The sequence below is a fragment of the Pelobates fuscus genome, chromosome 5 (assembly GCF_036172605.1).
Source record: "Pelobates fuscus isolate aPelFus1 chromosome 5, aPelFus1.pri, whole genome shotgun sequence".
In the NCBI taxonomy this organism is placed as follows: domain Eukaryota; kingdom Metazoa; phylum Chordata; class Amphibia; order Anura; family Pelobatidae; genus Pelobates; species Pelobates fuscus.
This window is the reverse complement of record NC_086321.1, coordinates 17150565-17168668: the sequence shown is the minus strand read 5'-3', so window position 1 is coordinate 17168668 and position 18104 is coordinate 17150565.

The following is an 18104-nucleotide window of genomic DNA, read 5'->3' as shown; positions in this document are numbered from 1 at the left end:
GAGGAGCAAGGATTGTATACCAATAGGGGAAGGAGGGGAGGAGTTTCTGGAACCTGGAACATCCCCTGCTCAAACTAAAACATTTTTTTTTTAATTTACACTGAACTACACTGTGATTATCACCTGCACCTGTTATTGCTTCATTGCCTGATCTTCAAAAAAAAAAAAAGTGGAATGTGAATTTCCATGACACTAGACACTACACCAGATGCTAGAACCCAGTGCCATCCCAAAAGAGAGAAAGAAAGACAATCTATTATTAAATCATGAAGTTAATCCCTGGCTTTCGTTTTCCGTCAAAGGAAACCTAGTGTCAGGAATATAAGCACGTATTTCTAACACTTTAGTGCTGGAATAAATGTTTAGGTCCCTGGCCGCCCTCTCTGTGGAGATAAAAGATTTTTTAATTACCTTTTCTCCATTGCCATGCCGTTCCCACTGCATCTTGATGATCTCAGTTAATCCAATGCTTTCCCATAGGAAGCTGTGCAGCGCCAATTGGAATCCAATTCTAAATATGAATTGAATCAGTGCATCTCATTGGAGAGCATTCAGTGCCTCCACGCAGAGCGGGGATTAGGAAGCACCTCTAGTGGCCGCCTGAGTGACTGCCACTAGAGGTGTTACTCGGCAGAGATGTAAACACTGTCTATTCTCTGTTCTGGTGACTATACAGGGAGTGCAGAATTATTAGGCAAGTTGTATTTTTGAGGATTAATTTTATTATTGAACAACAACCATGTTCTCAATGAACCCAAAAAACTCATTAATATCAAAGCTGAATATTTTTGGAAGTAGTTTTTAGTTTCTTTTTAGTTATAGCTATTTTAGAGGGATATCTGTGTGTGCAGGTGACTATTACTGTGCATAATTATTAGGCAACTTAACAAAAAACAAATATATACCCATTTCAATTATTTATTTTTACCAGTGAAACCAATATAACATCTCAACATTCACAAATATACATTTCTGACATTCAAAAACATAACAAAAACAAATCAGTGACCAATATAGCCACCCTGCTTTGCAAGGACACTCAAAAGCCTGCCATCCATGGATTCTGTCAGTGTTTTGATCTGTTCACCATCAACATTGCGTGCAGCAGCAACCACAGCCTCCCAGACACTGTTCAGAGAGGTGTACTGTTTCCCCTCCTTGTAAATCTCACATTTGATGATGACCCACAGGTTCTCAATGGGGTTCAGATCAGGTGAACAAGGAGGCCATGTCATTAGATTTTCTTCTTTTATACCCTTTCTTGCCAGCCACGCTGTGGAGTACTTGGACGCGTGTGATGGAGCATTGTCCTGCATGAAAATCATGTTTTTCTTGAAGGATGCAGACTTCTTCCTGTACCACTGCTTGAAGAAGGTGTCTTCCAGAAACTGGCAGTAGGACTGGGAGTTGAGCTTGACTCCATCCTCAACCCGAAAAGGCCCCACAAGCTCATCTTTGATGATACCAGCCCAAACCAGTACTCCACCTCCACCTTGCTGGTGTCTGAGTCTGACTGGAGCTCTCTGCCCTTTACCAATCCAGCCACGGGCCCATCCATCTGGCCCATCAAGACTCACTCTCATTTCATCAGTCCATAAAACCTTAGAAAAATCAGTCTTGAGATATTTCTTGGCCCAGTCTTGACGTTTCAGCTTGTGTGTCTTGTTCAGTGGTGGTCGTCTTTCAGCCTTTCTTACCTTGGCCATGTCTCTGAGTATTGCACACCTTGTGCTGGGCACTCCAGTGATGTTGCAGCTCTGAAATATGGCCAAACTGGTGGCAAGTGGCATCTTGGCAGCTGCACGCTTGACTTTTCTCAGTTCATGGGCAGTTATTTTGCGCCTTGGTTTCTCCACACGCTTCTTGCGACCCTGTTGACTATTTTGAATGAAACGCTTGATTGTTCGATGATCACGCTTCAGAAGCTTTGCAATTTTAAGAGTGCTGCATCCCTCTGCAAGATATCTCACTATTTTTGACTTTTCTGAGCCTGTCAAGTGCTTCTTTTGACCCATTTTGCCAAAGGAAAGGAAGTTGCCTAATAATTATGCACACCTGATATAGGGTGTTGATGTCATTAGACCACACCCCTTCTCATTACAGAGATGCACATCACCTAATATGCTTAATTGGTAGTAGGCTTTCGAGCCTATACAGCTTGGAGTAAGACAACATGCATAAAGAGGATGATGTGGTCAAAATACTCATTTGCCTAATAATTCTGCACTCCCTGTAGTGTCCCTCTAATATTCATCCAACTTTACATTTTCTATTTGCTTCATTCATTGTTGTCATGATGATGGTCCTCATTGTTACTTTTATGCCCTGGACAATACCTACGCTTATTAACTCAAGCTTAAAGGGGAGCCATTACTTGTCTCGAAATTGCATCATTGAACGGAATATTGAAAATAACCCAAAATGTGTGTTAAACTTTTTTTTCTTCTTTTTGCATATAATGCTCAGTTTTGTTTTAAATCTACAAGAAAGACCTAGAAAAACAAACGACTCACAATCCAGTTCAGTGTAGGCACAGCAAGGGCACACATTGCATTGGAGAAGGAGCAATGGAAACATTGGGAGAGATTCATCAAAGTGTCACAGATAGTTTTCCCAATCTTTAGGCATTTTTAAAGTACAGTTTATTGAATTGGTTAGTTGTTTTTTTGGAGGTCTTTTTTCTCCCAGCACAATGGAAACGTGTTCTGTTTCCTGTCACTCTTAATTTGGTGTCTTTTTCTGAAAATAATATTTCTGTGGAATAAAGCTGACACATTTTAGGTCATTTAGGCTGCGGGTCCTCGTCTCCTTTAAGACTGGCTGAGGTGCATCCAACTTATGCAAAGTTAAATGCTGATCCTGTCGGCCATTCATTGAATGAAAACGTTGGCTGACCGCTCTCAGCCAATGATTGCTCTTCTTTGTATACCAAGAATTGACATTAGTAATTCCCATAATTCCACGTTGGCTGATGATGTCCAAGGTTCTGCCAGAGTTGGAATTACACATTCGGGGGAATAGAGTATTATTTCCATTTATACAGTGAAACACCGCACACACAGACTCCACTGAAGTGGTCATTGTGGTGGGAGTAAGCCTTATATTTTATTTGATAAATATAGGGAATATGTGAACATAATGTCCCCATTCCTGTGAAGGGATGGTTTTCCTTGAAAAGAAAAAGCCTGCCAGTTTTTCAAACTCCTGAAACCACATGATATTTGTATCTACTATTTATTTCCCAAATGCATGCATTGACCAGCCTTTCATCTCAAGTGGTGGGCCTGTCGCACGGACACTGTCAAGTAACTGGAATAAACATACAATAGAGGGGGCGTGGCCATGGACGTCCACAGGAATTTTTCCAGGGGGGGCATAATTGTAATGACATCCATGCTTGGCCCCTTTTTGACAGTGTCATGAAAGGGAAGGAGCATAGTCATTATCACATAAAGCCAGGGTGAATAGCTTTTTTTACAACTATGGTGTCAGGAATATATGTTTGTGTTCCTTTAATCAAATTAAAGGAACATTCTGGTCACCATAACAACTTCAACTAAATGAAAATGCTATGATGCAAGGAGGCCCCTGGGCGCTCTCTTTCCTTTAAGGGGTGAAACCACTCTCAAATGGTTTACCTCCAAAGGCTTCCTCCAGCTCCGGATCTCCAGGTCGCTCAGTGGTATTTAGCTTCTTAAACGGAGTGTCAGGAAGTGCAGACTGACGTCAGGCATGGGTGCCGCTGATTGGCTAGAGTGGTCAGCTGACGCTCTAAGCCAATCACTAGTTCCCGATTCATAAAAATGTTTTACGTTTTCATGAATGGGGAGCTACGGATTGGCTTAGAGTGGCAGCTGACCCTCTAGCCAATCAGCAGCACCCCTACCCAGCGGCCCTCTGTGTTTCCTGACACTCAGTAAATTAAAGTGAACACATTAACACTGATTTTTTTTTTTACCTGGGGAGATGATAAGGTTCATAGTTTCCCTGCCAGTCCCAGGTACCAAAGCCTTATGATGTGGTGTCCAGAATTAAGTTCTCCAATCTCATTTTCTTCTCCTTCATTTGACACAGTCTTCTTTTTCTTCTGAGGCTCCTTCTGCAGAGGCGAAACTCAAACATGAGGCCCCACTAACAAAAAAGTGAAAAAAATAGAGTTGCAATACATGCACACTGTCACATATACACATTGATGCACAGTTTACCTGTGTATGTGCCTGAGAGTGTGTCTGACAGAGAGTATCCTTGTGCGTGTGTCTGTGTGTGAGTGAGAATGTATGTCTCTGTGAGCATGTTTGCGTTTTTGTCTGGTACCCTATGTGTATGGGGTAGCTGCTTGAAGAGGGGGGTGATGGTGAGAGGGAGAGGCGGGTGATGGTGAGAGGGAGAGGCGGGTGATGGTGAGTGGGACAGGCGGGTGATGGTGAGTGGGACAGGCAGGTGATGGTGAGAGGGGGTGATGCTGGGGGGGGGAGTGATGGTGAGGGGCGTAATGCTGAGGGAGGGGGTGATGGGGGTAATGCTGTGGGTGCTGAGGGAGGAAGTGATGGTCAGGGAGGGTAATGCTGAGGGTGATGATGCTGAGAAAGGGGGGTAATGTGAGGGTGGTCAGGGGGGGTGAGAGTGAGGGGGTGATGCTGAGGAAGGGGGTGATGGTGAGGGGGTAATGCTGAGGGTGGTGAGGGAGTGATAGTGAGGGGGGTGATGCTGAGGGAGGGGGGTAATGCTGATAGTGAGGGGGTGATGCTGAGGGTGGTGAGGGGGTAATAGTGAGGGGCGTGATGCTGAGGGGGGTGAGGGGAGGTGATAGTGAGGGGGTGATGCTGAGGGAGGGGGGTGATGCTGAGGGTGTGATAGTGAGGGGGGCTGATGCTGAGGGTGGTGAGGGGGGTGATGCTGAGGGTGGTGAGGGGGTGATGCAGAGGGTGGTGAGGGGGTGATAGGGAGGGGCGGGGTGATGCTGAGGGAGGGGGTGATGCTGAGGGTGTGATAGTGAGGGGGGCTGATGCTGAGGGTGGTGAGGGGGGTGATGCTGAGGGTGGTGAAGGGGGTAATAGTGGGGGGTTGATGCTGAGGGTGGTGAGGGGGGTAATAGTGGGGGGTTGATGCTGAGGGTGGTGAGGGGGGTAATAGTGAGGGGGTAATGCTGAGGGTGGTGGGGGGAGTGATAGGGAGGGGGGTTGATGCTGAGGGCTGGGGTGATGCTGAGGGTGTGATAGTGAGGGGGCTGATGCTGAGGGTGGTGAGGGGAGTGGTGCTGAGGGTGGTGAGGGGGTGATGCAGAGGGTGGTGAGGGGGGTGATAGGGATGGGGGTGATGCTGAGGGAGGGGGTGATGCTGAGTGTGTGAAAGTGAAGGGGGCTGATGCTGAGGGAGGTGAGGGGGGTGATGCTGAGGGTGGTGAGGGGGGTGATGCTGAGGGGCGTAATAGTGGGGGGGTGATGCTGAGGGTGGTGAGGGGGGTAAGAGTGAGGGGGTGATGCTGAGGGTGGTGAGGGGGGTAATAGTGGGGGGGGGTGATGCTGAGGGTGGTGAGGGGGGTAATAGTGGGGGGTGATGCTGAGGGTGGTGAGGGGGGTGATAGTGGGGGGGGGTGATGCTGAGGGTGGTGAAGGGAGGGGGGAGATAGTGAGGGGGGTGATAGTAAGGGGGTGATGCTGAGGATGGTGGGGGGTAATAGTGAGGTGGTGATAGTGAAGGGGGGTGATGCTGAGGGGGGTAAGGGGGTGATAGTGAAGGGGGGGTGATGGTGAGGGGGGTGATGGTGAGGGGGGGTGATGCTGAGTGGGGTTGATGCTGAGGGAGGGGGGTAATGCTGAGGGTGTGAGGGGGTGATAGTGAGGGAGGGATGCTGAGGGTGTGATAGTGAGGGGGGCTGATGCTGAGGGTGGTGAGGGGGGTGATGCTGAGGGTGGTGAGGGGGTGATGCAGAGGGTGGTGAGGGGGTGATAGGGAGGGGCGGGGTGATGCTGAGGGAGGGGGTGATGCTGAGAGTGTGATAGTGAGGGGGGCTGATGCTGAGGGGGGTGATGCTGAGGGTGGTGAGGGGGTGATGCTGAGGGTGGTGAAGGGGGTAATAGTGGGGGGTTGATGCTGAGGGTGGTGAGGGGGGTAATAGTGGGGGGTTGATGCTGAGGGTGGTGAGGGGGGTAATAGTGAGGGGGTAATGCTGAGGGGGTGATGCTGAGGGTGGTGGGGGGAGTGATAGGGAGGGGGGTTGATGCTGAGGGCTGGGGTGATGCTGAGGGTGTGATAGTGAGGGGGCTGATGCTGAGGGTGGTGAGGGGAGTGGTGCTGAGGGTGGTGAGGGGGTGATGCAGAGGGTGGTGAGGGGGGTGATAGGGATGGGGGGTGATGCTGAGGGAGGGGGTGATGCTGAGTGTGTGAAAGTGAAGGGGGCTGATGCTGAGGGAGGTGAGGGGGGTGATGCTGAGGGGCGTAATAGTGGGGGGGTGATGCTGAGGGTGGTGAGGGGGGTAAGAGTGAGGGGGTGATGCTGAGGGTGGTGAGGGGGGTAATAGTGGGGGGGGGGGGGTGATGCTGAGGGTGGTGAGGGGGGTAATAGTGGGGGGTGATGCTGAGGGTGGTGAGGGGGGTAATAGTGAGGGGGTGATGCTGAGGGTGGTGGGGGGGTTATATTGAGGGGGTGATGCTGAGGGTGGTGCGGGGGGTGATATTGAGGGGGTGATGGTGAGGGGGGTGATGCTGAGGGGGTGATGGTGAGGGAGGGGGGTAATGCTGAGGGTGTGAGGGGGTGATAGTGAGGGAGGGATGCTGAGGGGGGTGATGCTGAGGCTGATGATAGTGAGGGGGGTAATGCTGAGGGTGGTGAGAGGGGTGATAGTGGGGGGGGGGGTGATGCTGAGGGTGGTGAAGTGAGGGGGGAGATAGTGAGGGGGGTGATAGTAAGGGGGTGATGCTGAGGATGGTGGGGGGTAATAGTGAGGGGGTGATAGTGAAGGGGGGTGATGCTGAGGGGGGTAAGGGGGTGATAGTGAAGGGGGGGTGATGGTGAGGGGGGTGATGGTGAGGGGGGGTGATGCTGAGGGGGTTGATGCTGAGGGAGGGGGGTAATGCTGAGGGTGTGAGGGGGTGATAGTGAGGGAGGGATGCTGAGGGGGGGTGATGCTGAGGCTGATGATAGTGAGGGGGGTAATGCTGAAGGTGGTGAGGGGGGTGATAGTAGGGGGGAGATAGTGAGGGTGGTGATAGTAAGGGGGTTATGCTGAGGGTGGTGGTGGGGGTAATAGTGAGGGGGGTGATAGTGAAGGGGGTGATGCTGAGGGTGGTGATAGTGAAGAGGGGTGATAGTGAAGGGGTAATAGTGAGGGGGGTAATGCTGAGGGTGGTGAGGGGGGTTGATGCTGAGGGAAGGGGGTGATGCTGAGGGGGGGGTGATGCTGAGGCTGATGATAGTGAGGGGGTAATGCTGAAGGTGGTGAGGGGGGTGATAGTGGGGGGGTGATGCTGAGGGTGGTGAGGGGGGTGATAGTAGGGGGGAGATAGTGAGGGTGGTGATAGTAAGGGGGTTATGCTGAGGGTGGTGGTGGGGGTAATAGTGAGGGGGGTGATAGTGAAGGGGGTGATGCTGAGGGTGGTGAGGGGGGTGATAGTGAAGAGGGAGTGATAGTGAAGGGGTAATAGTGAGGGGGGTAATGCTGAGGGTGGTGAGGGGGGTTGATGCTGAGGGAAGGGGGTGATGCTGAGGGGGGGTGATGCTGAGGCTGATGATAGTGAGGGGGTAATGCTGAAGGTGGTGAGGGGGGTGATAGTGGGGGGTGATGCTGAGGGTGGTGAGGGGGTGATGCTGAGGGTGGTGAGGGGGGTGATAGTGATAGTGAGGGGGGAGATAGTGAGGGTGGTGGTGAGGGGGGTGATAGTAAGGGGGTGATGATGAGGGTGGTGGGGGTGGTAATAGTGAGGGGGTGATAGTGAAGGGGGGGTGATGCTGAGGGTGGTGAGGGGGTGATAGTGAAGAAGGGGTGATAGTGAGGGGGTGATAGTGATGGTGAGGGGGGTGATAGTGAGGGTGGTGATAGTAAGGGGGGGATGCTGAGGGGGGTGGTGGGGGTAACAGTGAGGGGGGTGATAGTGAAGGGGGTGATGCTGAGGGTGGTGAGGGGGGTGATAGTGAGGGGGTGATAGTGAAGGGGTAATAGTGAGGGGGTAATGCTGAGGGTGGTGAGGGGGGGTGATGCTGAGGGGGGTTGATGCTGAGGGAGGGGGTGATGCTGAGGGGGGTGATGCTGAGGCTGATGATAGTGAGGGGGGTAATGCTGAAGGTGGTGAGGGGGGTGATAGTGGGGGGGTGATGCTGAGGGTGGTGAGGGGGGTGATGCTGAGGGTGGTGAGGGGGGTGATAGTGAGGGTGGTGGTGAGGGGGGTGATAGTAAGGGGGTGATGCTGAGGGTGGTGGGGGTGGTAATAGTGAGGGGGTGATAGTGAAGGGGGGGTGATGCTGAGGGTGGTGAGGGGGTGATAGTGAGGGGGGTGATAGTGAAGGGGTAATAGTGAGGGGGTAATGCTGAGGGTGGTGAGGGGGGTGATAGTGAAGGGGGGGTGATAGTGAAGGGGGTAATAGTGGGGGGTAATAGTGAGGGGGGTAATGCTGAGGGTGGTGAGGGGGGTAATAGTGAGGGGGGTAATGCTGAGGGTGGTGAGGGGGATAATAGTGAGGGGGTGTAATGCTGAGGGTGGTGAGGGGGGGTAATAGTGAGGGGGGTAATGCTGAGGGTGGTGAGGGGGGGTAATAGTGAGAGGGGTAATGCTGAGGGTGGTGAGGGGGTAATAGTGAGGGGGTAATGCTGAGGGTGTTGAGGGGGGTGATAGTGAAGGGGGGTGGTGGTGGTGGTGAGGGGGGTAGATAGTGAAGGGGGGGTAATGCTGAGAGTGGTGAGGGGGGTAATAGTGAGGGGGAAATGCTGAGGGTGGTGAGGGGGGATGATAGTGAAGGGGGTGATAGTAAGGGGGGTGATAGTGAAGGGGGTAATAGTGAGGGGGTAATGCTGAGGGTGGTGTTGGGGGTAATAGTGAGGGGGGTAATGCTGAGGGTGGTGAGGGGGATAATAGTGAGGGGGTGTAATGCTGAGGGTGGTGAGGGGGGGTAATAGTGAGGGGGTAATGCTGAGGGTGGTGAGGGGGGGTAATAGTGAGGGGGTAATGCTGAGGGTGGTGAGGGGGTAATAGTGAGGGGGTAATGCTGAGGGTGTTGAGGGGGGTGATAGTGAAGGGGGGTGGTGGTGGTGGTGAGGGGGGTAGATAGTGAAGGGGGGGTAATGCTGAGAGTGGTGAGGGGGGTAATAGTGAGGGGGAAATGCTGAGGGTGGTGAGGGGGGGTGATAGTTAACACCTTAAGGACACATGACATGTGTGACATGTCATGATTCCCTATTATTACAGAAGTTTGGTCCTTAAGGGGTAAGGGGGGGTGGTGGTGAGGGGGGTAATAGTGCCCCCCATCCCTCACTTACCTGATCTGTAGGCTGCCTCTGTGCTGCTTCTCTGCGGTTTCAGTCATGAGAGGGAGGCAGGAATAAGCTGTAGCTTCCTGCCTTTCAACATTCACAGCGCCACCTACTTGCAGTGTAATCTCACACAAACCAAAAATAGCAGCACAAGCTGAAAAATCCAGGGGGGGGGGGGGGGGGCAAGTGCCTCTGCGGACGCCCATGGGCGTGGCTAGGACTCCGACGAGACTGGCAGCAGAGTAGAGGAGCTCCGTTGCAAATAGGGGTAAATAAGCAACCCCTGTCAATTTAAGCGGCAATGGCGACCAAGAAGCTCCGTAACACCACCGGGAGCACCCCAGCAGCAGACAATCCACCTGCGAAATCATCTTTGCGGAGGTTCTTCACAGAACAAGCGGAGCCACACCAGTCAAACAAAATGGCACCCGCGATCACTACACGCTGCAGCCAGCCACCCAGCCCGACACCATCAGAGGGCTTTGTGGACGACACAGACATCAGGGCACTGCTTCACCAACTGCCCTCGAAAGAAAACCTCATGGAAATGTTCCAGAGGCTTGAGACCACCTTTGGTGAGAAACTGCAGGCCGTACACGCAGACATACAGCACCTGGGAACTAGGGTGCAAGCCCTGGAAGAATCTGAAGAAGCCTCTGATCGCTTATGGTCTGAATGCCACACCACACAATCCCTGCACACAGAGGCCATAACCTACCTTCAAAGAAAATTAGACGACCTGGACAACAGAGGGAGACGGAACAACCTGAGGGTGAGGGAGAACCCTATTAAGGTACTGACTACCATTTTTAATGAAATCCTCGCCAGGCCAACTGACACAGCGATTCAGTTTGACAGGGCCCACAGAGCGGTGCGGCCCAAACAATTGCCGAAAGATAAGCCACGCGACCTTATATGCCACATTCATAATTTCCCCCTGAAATTTTTCATAAGGCCCGCCAGAACAAAGCCCTACAGTTTGAAGGGACCTCAGTGACCATTTTCCAGGACCTCTCGCCCTCTACCCTACAAGCAAGACGGGCGCTCAAGCCGATTACCACGGCCCTGCTCGAGAGGCAGCTCAAATTTAGATGGTACTTTCCGTTCGCACTCTCAGTTACGACCCCGAATGGGACTTATACCATAACCACTCCAACTGATGTCTCCAACTTTCAGCAGGCACTGGGCCTACCCCACGTCGCCATAGAAGACTGGACTGGCCTATCTAATCCCTTGGCGGCACCGATGCAGCAAAAACCCAAATGGCAGAGAACGCAGAGAAAACGAAGGCGCCAACCTCTAGCTGGGTCTGAGACCTCCAGTCCAGTACTAGAGACAGAGAAGCCTGAAACCAACGATTGAAATGCTAACATATCTTTTTTATAACATTACGATTACTAGAATCGTACCAAGTTTCTGGGATATAAATGTTAATGTTTTATTCAGCCGCTTTTATCATTGTTCGTTTAGCCGCCAATCATCCATATTATTTATGCTAACCGATGCAGCAAAAACCCAAATGGCAGAGAACGCCGAGAAAACGAAGGCGCCAACCTCTAGCTGGGTCTGAGACCTCCAGTACAACTAGAGACAGAGAAGCCTGAAACCAACGATTGAAATGCTAACATATCTTTTTTATAACATTACGATTACTAGAATCGTACCAAGTTTCGGGGATATAAATGTTAATGTTTTATTCAGCTGCTTTTATCATTGTTCGTTTAGCCGCCAATCATCCATATTATTTATGCTAACCGGGCCACTACGGCTCCATATCTACACAGTAAGAACTAATGTTACACTAAAGGGGCCCCAGAGGAGCCCAGATCCGGGAACACTTCAAGGGACTAGGTTTAGACCCCCTAAGGGGATCTTATGACATATCCTATGCACGTCCCAAATATCTCCTATCCCCCTATCGGCGCTTAGGTATCTTCTTGGGGACACTACTGAGTCTCCCTCAAGTGTAGCGCCAACTCCTTGTAAATACGAGGTCGAAACACCGTCTATATGTAAATAGTTTTCATTTACCCCTTCCCTTCACAATCCCCATAACTGTTGCCTACCTAACCATGAGGCTACTCCTTCATGTAAAGCAGTACTACTGACTACTCTACTATGATGGCACAAATTAAACTAATGTCCCTGAAAAACACAGTATGCTAGCACAAGAAATCAATAGACAGAGGGCTGACATATTTATTCAAGAAACGCATTACAGGGGTGACACACAGCCTAGGATTCGGTCTAAACATATTCAACAATCCTTCTATAGCAATTACGGGAAAAGCAAATCCAGAGGGGCAGCGATATTGGTTAACACAAGGGCAGGTCTCACTGAAACCACGGTGAAAGTTAAACCTGGGGGGAGATTTTTATTTGTCAAGGGGAAGTGTCAAGGCACGCTGATGACGTTGGCTAATGTATACGCGCCAAATACTGACCAGGGCTCCTTTGCTAGGTCATGCTTGAACAAACTAGAAGGTTTTGCAGAAGGAGTAGTGATTGTAAGGGGCGATTGGAACATGGTCTTGGACTACTCAATAGATAGCTCCACCCACACCACTGACAAACGGCGACACCAATGCACCCTTCTGGCCAATGCACTTTAAGCACACCAGCTAATGGATTGCTGGCGCATAACACACCCGCAAGACAGAGACTACTCATACTACTCCCACACCGCCCTAAGCTATTCTAGAATTGATATGTTCCACATAAGCCACATATATCTCCCCATGTTAAAAGAGGCAAGTATAGGGAACATCACCTGGTCGGATCATGCCCCGATCTTCCTGACCCTGTCACTGCACAGCGACACCTCACGTAGCGTACAGTGGCGACGCAATGAGACCCTCTTAGATGACCCAAGAGTGATCGAGGATTTAAGGGTGAACTTACGCAATTACTTCCTCAACAACTCAACACCTGATGTTACAGACGCATGGGTCTGGGAAGCACACAAAGGGGTGACTAGGGGACTCCTGATTAAATGGGGATCCAGAATCAAAAAAGAATGGGCACACAAACTGACGGCTCTGACGAACGCCATTCAGGAGCAGGAAACACTGCAAAAACAGAATTCCACATCAGAAATCTTTCATAAACTAACAGATCTCAGAATAGAACTTAGATCCCTTCTATCCCTCCATGCATACAGGGCAACCCAACTAACGAGATGCTCTTTCTGTGCACATGGTAATAAAAGCTGGAAACTGCTAGCACGGGCACTGAAGTCTAAACAGCAGAAATCCTTTATAGTCTCCATAAAAGATAGTCGGGAAAACAATGCGACACCACAAATGACATAGCAGATGCCTTTAACAATTTCTACCATAATCTCTACAATCTCCCACCTCCTGAAGATACACCTCCCAAACTACGAGAATACCTAAAGGCCAATCTCCCCCACACAATCCCAGCCAAGTCAGCCCTGACCCTGGATGAACCATTCTCCTTAGAAGAGCTATCTTCCGCAATTAAAACAATGCCAAAGGGCAAAAGCCCCGGCCCAGATGGCCTGACAGCCAGATACTATCAATCCCTAACAGAAGATTTGGGACAGCATTTCATTAAGATCTTGAATGGGCTAGGACGGGACACATCTCTCCCTCCCCCAATGCTGCGCGCATCCATCACCATCATTCCCAAACCTGGGAAGGATCCTGAGGCATGCGGCAGCTACAGACCCATTTCCCTTATTAACCTAGACCTTAAATTGATAGCTAAACTAATTGCTAACCGTATTAAACACCTACTGCTGACCCTGATTCACCCTGATCAGGCTGGTTTTGTGCCGGGCCGCAAGGCTAGGGACAATACCTCGAGAATAATGAGTATCATTCCCAGAGCTACCACAACTGCCACTCCAACATTACTACTAGGCATAGACGCAGAAAAAGCCTTCGATACGGGGGGTCTAAGTGTACCTGTTCGGAGTCCTGGAACAATTAGGACTAGGCCCGAGGATGAGAAACTGGATACAAACACTGTATAGAGGACCCACGGCCTCTGTTAGAGTAAACGGACAACTTTCCGTACCTTTCCACATAAATAATGGCACCCAACAGGGATGCCCACTTTCACCCCTGCTATTTGTCCTGGCGATAGAACCATTCCTGACTGCAGTCCGCAACAACCCCAAAATCAGGGCATACCGCTATCCAGGGGGAGAGGTGAAGGTCTCTGCATTTGCGGATGACATGCTTTTCTCCATTACGGACCCCCTCCAAACGCTCACCCATGTACAGACGGAAATAGAAGCGTTTGGTAAGCTATCGCATTTTAAAATCAACACTGAAAAATGCGAGATCCTTGGGATCTCCACACCACCGATATTGCAGACACAGATCCGGGACTCACACAATTTCGCCTGGTCACAAAAAAGCCTGACATACCTAGGAATCCACCCAACCCCATCAATCAATGGCCCATACAAGCAGAACTTCCCAACTCTTATAGAGACTATAGACCAAGACCTTAAAAAATGGGACCTACCCTACTTCTCCTTAATGGGGCGTGTCAACATAATAAAAATGATGATACTACCGAAAGTTCTGTACTTGTTCCAGGCCCTGCCTATCCCCCTCCCAAGTGAATTTTTCAGACGCATGAGATCCGTACTTACGAATTACACATGGGGACACAAACCTGCGAGATTAGCATATTCCATACTGACATCTACACTAGGGACGGGTGGGCTGTATAAATATTATGTAGCGGTCCTACTCACGCGAGTTAAGGAATGGGCAACTGTAGACACACTAAAAGCCTGGTACAAGCTAGAACAGAGCTTTGCGACAATGCCCCTCCACACCCTGCCCTGGCAAACGTGCCAGCTCACAAAACTCTCTCCAACAAGCCACCCAATTATCCACAACACACTTAGAACTTGGAGGAGGCACAGAGAGGAATGGGGTCTGTCACCTGGGACAACCCACCCAAATTAAGGACATACCCCGAGCCTGATCGCCGACAGACACTACTGGACGCCATGGCCAGGGCCCAACTTACCCAATTCATGTCCCACTCGGTTCTCCCGAAATGGAACAATAGAGCTAAAACACCATTTGAACTCTTATGCACACGGGAAAACAAAACTAAGCGTCCCCTATCAGCCATATACCGCCTCCTTCAATCTGACCCTGGAGACCTACCTACTCATCCCTTCCAACGTAAATGGATGAAGGAACTTTACATACACATGACAACTACTGACTGGTCACACATTATGAGCTCAGGAATGAAAACGCCATTGAGCATAGCCCGTAAAGAGACTTTCTATAAAAGGGTCACTAGATGGTACAGAACACCTGCTCTACTCCACACTTTCTGGCCCACAATTAGTGACCAATGCTGGAGATGTGAAGCAGCACAAGGGGATATGGAACATATATGGTGGGGATGTGAGAATATAGTCCCGTTTTGGACCCAGATCCTTTCCGACATTAAGAAACTAATTCCACTGGGAACACGATTATCTCGCTCCCAAATACTGCTAGGGTGGGCCCGGTCCCCGATAGAGCCATATAAACAGCGACTTCTGAACATTCTCCTAGGGGAGGCCAATGCCCTGATTCTTATACACTGGCGACAAACTAATGCGCCCTCAAGGGAACAGTGGGTCCAGCGGGTAGAAAGGACCAGAGAACTGAGGGAAATACATTGGTCGACCCAGGGCAAAAGGGACAAATACTCCAAAACCTGGGAACCGTGGCTTAATTATTGGAAGGCACCCCCCGCAGGGACATCACCTACAACCATCAACGGCTAAAGTACTAGGAGTGCAGCATAAACAGGTATAAAAGATCTTACCGCAACAGTAGGAGAACCCTAAACATTATTGTTAAGTAATAGCAACAGTATACCCCACCTTATCACCACCTTTCCTCACACCTAACCCCCCTACCGAAGTTCTCTCTCCCTACCCCTATCCTTACCTCATCGTAACTTTCAATCACGATAACTGTCCAACAGGGTTCAGCAGCCGATATTGCTTGTCTATTTTAATGACTATGTATAAATATGTGGTACCCCTTGTTTTGATGACTCAAATTGAAAAACTAATAAAAACGAAATTAAACAAAAAAAGAAAAGATACAACAGGAAGATATGATTTGTATAATAAGTAGTCTAAATCCAGATTGCTATTCTGTACATGGAGTGTTGTGAGATTCACATTGTTTCTGGGTTACAATAATTGAAAATCTATCCACGCTGTAGATAGATGTTTCAATGCGGACAGAATTCAGCGGCCGCCATAATGCATGGTACAGGGAATAGCTCCTGGAATTGAAAATACAAGATTGTGTGTGTGAGGGTAGGCTAGGGAAGAGAGGGGGTGCTTTCACCGAAGCAATCTGTGTAATATGCTATAAAAGAATTGGCAGGGATTCAACACAGACATTAAGAAGATATACTTCTGCTATACCACAGCCACTGCTGGAAAGTTACCAAGATAGGAATCTCAGTAATAATATTTCTGATTAGCAGTTTAACTCTTGCAGTGCAAGAATCGGGGCAGAACGGCCAACTACGACACAATACGTGTTCGCCCCATGACTACTACAAGCAAGGTTAATCACTATTTCGATATGAAGATGTTTTAGAGGGATGGAAACACTCTATTAGTTTTAAATCTTAAACCTGTGATTTTTTTTTTATGTGCGCATGACTTTATTTCTTCTCTCATATCACAGATATCCTCTGTGGTTGTAAATTAGGAGATAGCATCCTTTTCATCAGAGTGGCTTGCAGTAAAATCCATTATCTTTCTTTTGTTTGAATTCAGTTCACATCAGCTTCTCATAGACTATAAAGAGGTTCAGTCTGTTCCAGAACAGTAATCACAATCCATTAAACTGTGTTCCCTGTAGCCTTTGTTCCCAGTTACATGTGATACTGTAATTCTGTGCAAAAATGGGGAAAAAAACTGTAGTAATATAAACTGAGGATATATTAACTACTTACCGTTCAAAACCCTTTATCATCTGAGAATCTGTAGTTTGTTCTGAGAATGAAATTTGATAACACCTATACGTTGCACAATGAACACATTTTAACATGAAATATATTATATTGTTATTTTAATGGCAAGTCACGTATTCAGTTTCCGTAATGGACAATGGGACAAGTTACACCTTGCAATGAAAAATGTAAATCCAGTTGTGACTGATGCTCTGCAGTGCCGAGCCAGACATACATCCCCTAGCCTGTCTGAGATTGGTGGGAGTAATACTCGCGTGCAACTGCTGCTGCTTAGTCAAATCACTCTTTTGAAAGTGATATGCCAGGAAATTATCTACGGAGACAGATACAGTGCATGTTTCTCCCCAGTATTTCTCCTTCAGTATCACTGATACATTGGATGAATTAAAGGGACAGTCTAGACCCTTAAAGAATGCTGAGATACTTTATGTGTGAAGTGCGTGTCCTTTTTTCTTTTTGTTTTTACTAAAGGTGCGGAGTTCGCTATAAATTGGAACTTTTACACATTAAACTTGTTACATCACCTCGGCTGTTACTTTCTGGTTTGTTGAGCTCAGTGGAGCAAAACTGAAGAGGCAGGTGATTGCCCAGAGCACCTGCCTACAAATACTTCTCATTGAGCAGCCACAGAAAGTCTACAATGAATGCGGCAGCGAGGCTCATCTTCCTGTCCGCCCGCACCTCCCATGCCTCACCCTTCTGTCAGTCCCTACATTGGCTTCCTATAAAATATAGAGCTCAATTTAAAATTCTGGTTCTTGCTTTCAAATCGCTACATAATGCTGCTCCCACCTATCTATCCTCCCTTATACACAAGTATGTCCCGTCTAGGCCCTTACGATCTGCTTAAGACTTACGTCTATCTTCTGTCCGCACTCCCACCTCTGATGCTCGCCTTCAAGATTTCTCTATGGCTGTACCGTTCCTGTGGAACTCCCTTCCCTCCTCCGTTAGATGCTCACCCAGTCTCCACTCCTTCAAAAAATCATTAAAAAAAACACTTTTTCACAAAAGTGTATCAATTAAACTGTTAATAGTTCCCGACTGATTCCTCTCCTGCAAAGGACAAAAAAAAAAAAGTTTTCATTGAATACTATTCTATAAATTTAATTCCCTAATACTTCCCTGACCTTTTGTGTCACTTTACCCCTGGCATGTAAGCTCATTGAGCAGGCCCTCAATCTCTCTGTTCCTACGCGTCAAACTTGTTTGGTTACAATTACATGTTTGTTAGTCCACCCACTGTGCAGCGCTGCTGAATTTGTTGGTGCTATTAATAATAATAAAGTCTGGGCGGGGTTAGAAGGGGAGGGCATACAAAGACGCGGACAAAAGATCCACAGCTTTTACAAGCTGTTTTAGACATACCTATACCTAATATTAATTAATAAAAATTATTCAATGCATGCATATTCTTATTTGAGGTACTGTATGTCTACCAAACAGTGATTTGTGTGTGTGTATTTGGGACGTGGAGTGTCCCTCTAAAGAACCACTTTATCTCACTGAAGTGGTCTTGGTGCAATGACCCTGGGGTTGTAACCCTGCAATATAAAATATTGAACTTTTTTAGAAAATGCCCTGTTTACATTGCAGGGTTAAACACACCTCTAGTAGCTGTTTTCCAGACAACCACAGAGGCACTTCCACTGC